We start from the raw sequence: 6,170 nt of genomic DNA on the forward strand, positions 1-6,170 counted from the left end.
GAATCACAAGAATAACAGAATAACAGAGATTAAGATTAATAACAATAAACATTTGTACAACGATATAGGTAATTAGGAAGGAACATTAAGCATTTGTACGAGAAAGGTAATTAATAACAATAAATATTAGTGCAATGGGAAAGAACGTGTCAAGTCCTACTACTGATTCCCAAGATAGTCCGATCCTTTATTCCTGCAAATTAACGCAACTCTAGTTACGTCGTTATGCCTTACCGAAAACTATACAAAACAGAGATACACCAATACTTTAATTATTAATATCTTATTATTGTGCTTTAAGATACACCGTTTTATGAGGTAACAGGGGACGCCAGTAAGAAACGTGAGGTACCGATTACTCAAATTCTAAAATAAATAGATACAGAGTTATATATATTTACTTTAGATATTGAAGCTGTAATCTTAAAGTCCTGGTGAATGACAAATGAGTGACGTGCATGTGAATGTGCTTGAATAAATCAACACAGTTGTGTGGTAAGTGGTTTAAAGTACTTAAGCTATGAGGAGGAAAACAATTAAGTTTTATTGAATTTTCTCTTATGTGCAGCTGCGTGTGTGTGTGTCTCCGTTGTTATCTGGCATTAAGTAACAAGAAGCATCTCTCCTCTCCAGTAGCGTACGCAGGATTTTATCAAGGGGGTTGTTATTTCTAGAACTTTTTTCCAAATTCACATTACCATTGTTTTATTATACTTTAATTAAATAATAATAATTACAATTAATTAATAATAATTATAATTAATAAATTAGCTGAATTAATACAATAATACTACAAATACCACTAAATACCACACTACTACTACTATTAAGTAATAGAGATCTACATAAATATAGTATTTATGAAAACAATAGAACGAAATTACTATCTAGTCATTCGATTTTTATCAAATCCTGTTAGCATTATTTGTTTCTTTGTTACGAAATAATTGTCTGGTCAAAGAGGTGAGACATTTCAAGGGTGAAGAAGATCCTTAAATACAAGAAAATATATTAAAATAAATTGAAATAATCAAAGTATGGAACTCATCTGGTCGGTAGAGCGTCTGACAAGTGACAATCACGCGGGAGATCCGGATTCGATTCCCGAAATTGGTTGGAATTTTTCCGGCTTTTTCCCCGCATAAATGTCCCCGATTATCCTGGATTATCTCGCTGTTCTTACCAACAAAACATTTTACAACAGTTAAGCTTATTGTCGTTTTAATAATTGTCTAGTCAACAAGGTGCGACATTTTAAAGAGAGACATTCAAACGAGATGTGGTACAATGGGAAGGCGAACTGGTGACTGTATTATTGTCCGCCTAGCCTTTGTCTATACATTAGCCTCTTACAACGTACCAATAACTTTATTTAGTTAATTCTCATTGTTCACACACACAAAAAAATACATGTTCGTTGAACACTAGCGTACGTAGAGGGATTTTGAAAAAATCAGAATTTTCAAATAAAAATCCGTTAAAAACTTTAAAAAATCAAAATGTGTAAATGCGAAACCTCTTTTAAAGTGAATCCAGATTACCATTTTTGTCTTTGAATACAATTTTAATAGACTGCTGAAAAGCTCCAAAAATACGAAATATTTTATTATGCATCCTGCCCTCCAAATCGAAGCCATTTGCTATCCACATTTACTATTCCAGCCCCTTCCGAAAAAAAATCCTTTGTACTCCAGTGTGTTGAACATTGTTGCAACTGAGATACAAAACAACTTTTTTCTCTTTTAAATCATAGTTACTCTAACCTAACCTCATAAACTCGTGGTTATTTTCAAGGCATCACTCTGAAAGACGCGTGTGTTTAAAATGCTGTGCTTTTCTCCATGATGCATGGAAATAATAATTCAAATTATATTATTATTATTAGTAGTAGTAGTAGAAGAAGTAGTAAAGTAATATTATTGTCCCAGATCTTTGACTGTGAAAAATTGGCCATTTAATTTTTTCCACAGCATTTTTCATAATATTTCACAAGCTCAAGTGGGGGTTTAAACCCCGTAACCCCCCTTGCGTACGCCACTGCTCCTCTCTCTTTCCTTGCACTTGAGCCGAAGTGAATTCCGTTGTAGATTTTTTGCAAAAGGAAAGCTCTCGCAATGAAAACAGTCCAGTCAAGGTCACGCCACCCACCTACAATGTTGCCAATAAGTAACAATTTCAACCGACGAAATCAACCTCATACGTACACCCAACGGCAAAAGAAACAGTAGGCGAATTGTCCACCACCATTTTTATTCGATCTGAATTACACAATGTGTTGACAATGAATTGAAATAAAGGCGTCAATTAGCATAGAACAATGCCTGCTTCGAACCAACATAGTTTCATTCCTTAAAACAACACAGGATGTAGAATAAGAAAGCAATGAAAATAGCGGTGGACAATTTGCTTACCATTATCTTTGCCGTTGTACAACGCGTGAGGTGTCGACTGAGCAGCTTAGAAGAAGTGTGGCAACCCTGGAGGGCCAAGGGTGCGAAGGAGGCAAGGGGAAGCTCCGACCTTGACTGGACTATTTTCGTGACGAGAGCTATAAATTGAACAAACCGTCCGTGAAGAAATAAAATACAGTGAGAACAAGTTGGAACAAACTGGAGCTACATACTATTTAACCGCAATATATTCAATGGTTAGGCTACTACTTATCAGTCCATTGGCAAATTCCTCGTTTCAAAAGTCATAGATTTTAGAAACGAACTTATTAACAAGAGTTTCTAATATCATTATTAATTAACGTTTGAATTCGATTTCATTATATCAAATTTTACATCTGTAGCATTCGTAGCTTCATAAACAGAAGATAACTATTGCTTCAAGGTATGGATCCTCTGCTGTTCAGTGTCTGTAATGCTGTTTTAAATCTTCGTCACATCCTTCTCGAATATGCCGATTTTCATTTCCTCAGAGAAAGTTTTAGCCTTTTCAGCGATTTATCATCTATGTTGGAAGATGATGAGAGTGTTTTAATTAACGTTTAGCCTATACGAGCGTGATTCAAATAATATCCCTAATTGTTTTTGTTTCTTACCTAGTTGATTTCTGTATGTAGGGTTGAACAAGTTTCATGCATTTTAGCACAGACCTATTGCTGATCTACATTCATAGTCAACTTCGAGGTCCACGTGCAGTCACTTATGAATCATTGCGAATGCCTTTCCATCCACCTGCCTGCGAACTGAGGCCATTGTGGAACTTTCAACTCTATTACTAAACTTGCTGATGTGGTAAGCATGCAGAAAGATATTGAATTTTCATTTGCCGAGAAATTTCTTGATTAGTGTTGCAGCCTTGAGGTCGTTCTGTAAATAACAGTTCATACCTCATGTAAATTTGAGCTGTGTACAGTCTGTCCTACAATTTTTATTGCACTTTCAAGGTATTTGAGGAACTTTTTTTAGTGTGTGCTCGCCTTCTACTTCTTAGTGTGCTGTGTATGTCTTGTGCATGTCCCTTGATAATCTGAACTTTTAACCCTTCTCAAGGGGTTTTTATACTTCTTTTTTAACTTTTAGGTAAAAGGAGTTTCCCTCGTATAATTGAAGGGTGGAAAATGGTCATGCGTGCTGACGCATCCAAAAATTTTAATTAATTCATTCATTTATCGGCATGTTACCAACATATATTGTTATTTTGTTTCTTTACGGATAGTTTGCTATAATGTAGATTGTTTTCAAAACGTTGGCTGGTATTGACAGAGAGACAGACGACCATTAAATATCCTACTATAGTACTTCCTGGTATTCGTTTTAGTCCACAAAATGTCATCTTTGCAGCTAATGATTTCCGAGTAATCAACAAAATATCGAATAATTTGAGTGTTGACATGAAAATCATGACAATGAGGAATATTTTCTAGAAATAGGTTGTTGTTTTATGTAGCTATCGGCACCCAAATTACATGTTTTGTAGGTTTACTAAGTTCTAATAATTCTCTGAATATTAGTGACAATAGTTCTACATTAGCATGCAATGTTATTTGGGCATTATCCAATGTCTAGTGCTTCAAACTATAGGTTCAACACTACGGTTTGAGAGAGAACCTCTTCTCTCTTCTTCAGGTGAAATTTATTTTACTACAAATCCAATTAACCAACTATTACTAACCAATGATTTCGTAGGTCAATCAATTCAATCAGTTGTTCTTACACCTCTCATTGTTTCTAAGATTCTTATGGTTGATACGGCTGGACGGACAGACACACACATTTTTCAGCTTTTCGAATCAGTATTTCAAAACCTAAAAGAAAATTATAGCAAATGCAACAAAAACTAACAAATAACGACGTACATTAGTGTCTAACTTTGCTGGGGGCGGGGGAGGAAGAACATGAACCTCAAGTTCTAACAGGTAAATTTTAAGAAACCTGGACATTTTAGGGAACAAGTTCCCTCCTTATTCCCGCCAAGTTACGCCTATGCTAGAACACACACACATATGTATATATTACACATGTCCAATAATCCCAAATTCTCCTTTTCTGTTCTAAATAATACCATAATAGATGGAAAATAATTTTTCATCAGTTTTAGAGCACTGGTCGTGATTTGAAAAATCAATGCAAAAATTGGCAGGAAATGCTGATTCACGGTATAGGAAACGTCACGTTGAGTGACGCGCTTATAAATCACAAAGGTGCCGTTATCTTGTCATGTGGATAACGACGATAGTAAATTTCCTTATCGGCGTACTAAGCCTTGTGTTTTGACACAAAAGATTAACCACTTGTTTTGTTACGTCTGGGACACCAAGGACAAGTGCAAAAATCTCAACCTAAGAACTGTGATTAACAAGGATACATCATTTATGAAAGTAATGAGTTTACATTAAGTGATATGAGATTTTTAAAAGAAATTCACGTGTACTGTGAAACAATCTTGAATGTTCTACTTGTTTGTTTTGTTCCTTGGTTCACACATGATGCACAATGGTCTAGCTGTAAATCAGCTGATTAACATGTGTTCTTTGATCATTTATTGAACCGCTTTGGTGTTCGAGTGGTTAGAGTATGCGCTACGAGGCCTAGGGTTACTGGATTCGAATCTTGAGTGAAAAGTGAACGCGTTGGAAGGAAACGTTACGAATAAAGTAATTCATAAAAAATAGAAAACCTTAACCACGTCATGTTCATTTTCCAAAGTTTTGTTTCGGTCGACTTATGTAAGCGCCCTGAAAATTTCCTGAGCTGCTCAAAGTATTTGGTGTGTGTGATCTAAATGATATATCTAATTTTATGGCAGTTGGTGTGGTCAAAACATTGATGATTTATGGCTCGGATCCTCTCCATCAAGACTTGAAAGCTTCAATTACCCAACTAGCGCTTAAGTGACACACTAAAATTGCAAAATACACGTTACTTAACCTCAGAAAACATACACTAAGCACAGATTGGAAAATACCATTTGGAATGCCAGAAGCAAGAAAAGAATTGGTTACACTTGTATTACATGAATTTCAGCTTAAAACTTCTAATGTTGCTACGGTTATTGTGGACAAAAATTAGTGACTTTGCCCCTCTAAAATCAAGCAAAGATTCTCTAAAACTTCTAGGATGTACGTTATTTATTCTATGAATATGTGCTTTAGGCAGGGATGCCCATCCCCCCAAGACCTATGACGTACTTCCCCAAAACGTGGAACATCCCCCCATCCCCCTTTTATGCTGAATTTTTTACTCAAATTATTTTGGTCAGACAAGATTTGCTGAACAACATAATACAGATATATTTAACCAATATATGTTTACTTTAGGTACTGTAGGCTCACTTTCATGTTTGCTAACATAAAACGTACACAACTGCTCATGCTCACTGCCATTGTTAGTGCACTGAACCTTATTCTTAACAATTTGTCTGCTTGACTAACCTTGTAAGCCTGCCCCCCCCCCCCTTTTCCAAACCGATTCTAAAGGCATAAGAGGTAGAGTTTCATTTCAACCCCATCCCCGCGATCACCCACAGGTAGGTAAAAATGTACATAATAGCCATAACTAGAAATTAGAACAAGCCAATCAAACGAAACGATTCCCCTCATTTTTATGTGAAGATGTATAGAATTGGTATAAAATATTGGGCACCGCTGGCTTTCGGCAAATGTGAGCAGTAGCTACTTCGGGTGTTCTCCGATGGACCAGTGATAACATCGTCGTCTTGTT

The sequence above is a fragment of the Lepisma saccharinum genome, chromosome 16, assembly GCF_977018435.1.
Source record: "Lepisma saccharinum chromosome 16, izLepSacc3.1, whole genome shotgun sequence".
Taxonomy (NCBI): Eukaryota; Metazoa; Arthropoda; class Insecta; order Zygentoma; family Lepismatidae; genus Lepisma; species Lepisma saccharinum.